The sequence below is a fragment of the Chiloscyllium plagiosum genome, unplaced genomic scaffold, assembly GCF_037043375.1.
Source record: "Chiloscyllium plagiosum isolate Xiang-an unplaced genomic scaffold, Cpla_swu_hap1 HiC_scaffold_45, whole genome shotgun sequence".
Taxonomy (NCBI): Eukaryota; Metazoa; Chordata; class Chondrichthyes; order Orectolobiformes; family Hemiscylliidae; genus Chiloscyllium; species Chiloscyllium plagiosum.
Genome location: NW_028270183.1, coordinates 83,137,830 through 83,140,195, shown reverse-complemented (window position 1 = coordinate 83,140,195; position 2,366 = coordinate 83,137,830). Strand labels below are relative to the sequence as shown.

The following is a 2,366-nucleotide window of genomic DNA, read 5'->3' as shown; positions in this document are numbered from 1 at the left end:
TTCTCCGGATAATGTGTCTGTCACTTCAAACCAGGCAAGGCGACACTTCTTCCTCAAACATTTATGACTGTTTCGAATTCAATATAGAATTCCTGATCCACCAGGAAAAAAAGCAATTACACTACAAATAAAGAAGCACAACGATGTATATATTTTTGGTTTAAATGTATGAACGGTGACATCAGAGAATGAGAGTGATCACCTGGTGGTATCTCTGACATTACCACAAAATTCCCCGGCAAATCTGCAGCGTCTCCTGCCTCATCTCGTTATTCCGACCTAACTGGGAATGAAGGAGGGGGGATAAAAGCGGAGGAGATGCAGAAGTGCTTGTGGAATAATGGAAAGAAACTACAGACATAAGTAATATTTCGGAATATATAAAAAAACATGGCATTTACTGTTGGAACTTAACCTGGATCACCAACTCTTAACTGGGTGAAAGTCCAAGACGCTGAGTTCCTTTCGCAAAGACTTGAAACACCAAGCCCAAATATGAACACAACAAGTAGGCACCGCTGGGAGTTGAACCCAGGATCTCCTGTTCACTAGACAAGCGCTTTAACCAACTAAGCCACGGCATCACTATAAAGAAGCCCTTACTCATCCATATGTGGAGTTGCTTAACCACTTCCTCACAGTACTTGGACATGTGTTTTCGGATCGATGTTGCTCTAAGAGAATTGCAATCAATCCTCGAATTTTCAAACACAAACAGTTTACAGCTGAAAATTCTCTACTGAATAGGCACAGAAAAACATAATCTCTTCTTGCATTCATTTAAAACTGGTATTTTCAGTTAAAGTGACAGGAGAAAGAGGAGGTGCTCATTCTATCGGGGCCCATGAACCACGTTAATACAGACAGAGGGGACATCACATCAAGAGGAACAAGGTCATTGTGGTGAATTGACTAGGAGTAATGTGTAAGTAAGTATAATCATTGGGCAGTAAAAGCTGACGTAATGGCACCGACATTGAGTTTTGCACCATCTGTTCCGCGCTCACTTCCTGCCTTATGCCTCCCAGGCATCATTGTCTATCACTTTATTTCACTGTCTTCGTCCACGTCTCAACTTATTCCAGACGTTTGCAGACGTCTGACAGGAAGCTTTAACTTTTCGAAACGAATTCCTCGAGTATAGTCAATGGGAAAGGATTCAATGCATATCCAGAATTACCACAGTGATGGAGGGGATGAATTATTTTCCTCAAGCTTTCAACTCCTCAGCACAGACATGATACCGCTCGAGGGGAATTTCCAGGATTTACATTCAGCGACACTGAAGGATCAGCGATATACATCCAACTCAGAAAGGTGCTATGATTGGAGGGGGATTAGTGGTGGTCGTTTCCCGTGTATCTGCTGCCTTTGTCGTTATATACGGATGGAAGCAATTTCTGACCGATTCTGGCAGGATCTGGGTGTGTGTTCTGCATGCAAGCAAGAATTTGTTTTCATTCTAATAATTCACAAAAAGAGAAATAAATCTTCATTACCTGAGTGGGAATTATATCCAGGTCTGTGCGATGCAAACTCGGACTCCTGAACAGGGACCTCCTGTGATGCGGACTGTAAAACTTACAATCTGACTTGTTGACACTCTTGTGTCTGTCGTTGACTCCATAACAAACTTCAGCTGCAAAGTTGCTCACTCCAAGTATCGAAAAAGTTCATATTATCGCACTGGATTTCAATGTGAAGAAAGCGGAACTGTGATAATCTGATGTTGTTCAGCAGATGTACTGCAGGAAGGCACAGAACAGGCTGGTGGTCACAGGGCCTCATTTTGACGCGCTGGTCTCCGGTGAGCGGGCATCACCAATAAGGGTGTCGTGACACTCGTCTGATTCCAGATCCCGGGCTAGAAATGACCAGAGTTTTCTCGCTGAACTTGTTCAGGGTCTTGAAAGGAAGAGGTCATGACTCAGATTATGAAAGTACATTTCACTGGAGTTGGTCATGTAATAGCATAGTGACTGTGAATACAGCAATGGAAACGTCCAACAGACATGCAGGCAACACTGAATGAGGCACGTGAAGACGAATGTGTATAATTTGACAGTGAAAAGCACTGCTTCTCAAAGTGTGACGTATTTAATTAAAGCAGTGACGTTAGTTATCTTTACTGGTTCTTCACCTTGGTAATCTTGTATCCCCCTGATATAAATGTCTCCATTACATATGGAAAAGATGAGAGGAAGTCGACGGTGGATCGGCTCTGTGGTGCAATGGATAACACGTCTGAATTTGAATCGGTCTATTGTAGTTTTGAGTTCTACTTAGCTCAATTGCAGCATGCTGCTATGTTGAAGTCAGTCATAACTGGTTTTATAAATACATTAAGGGCAAAGAGGAGTCTGCGA

General features: G+C 42.6%; 1 non-coding gene across 1 annotated transcript; it reads right to left on the bottom strand.

The window, feature by feature from the left end:
• Positions 1 to 510: 510 nt before the first annotated feature.
• trnat-agu (transfer RNA threonine (anticodon AGU)) lies at positions 511 to 584 on the bottom strand. Its single transcript has one exon. It is a non-coding gene; the product is annotated as a tRNA-Thr (tRNA).
• Positions 585 to 2,366: the final 1,782 nt, after the last annotated feature.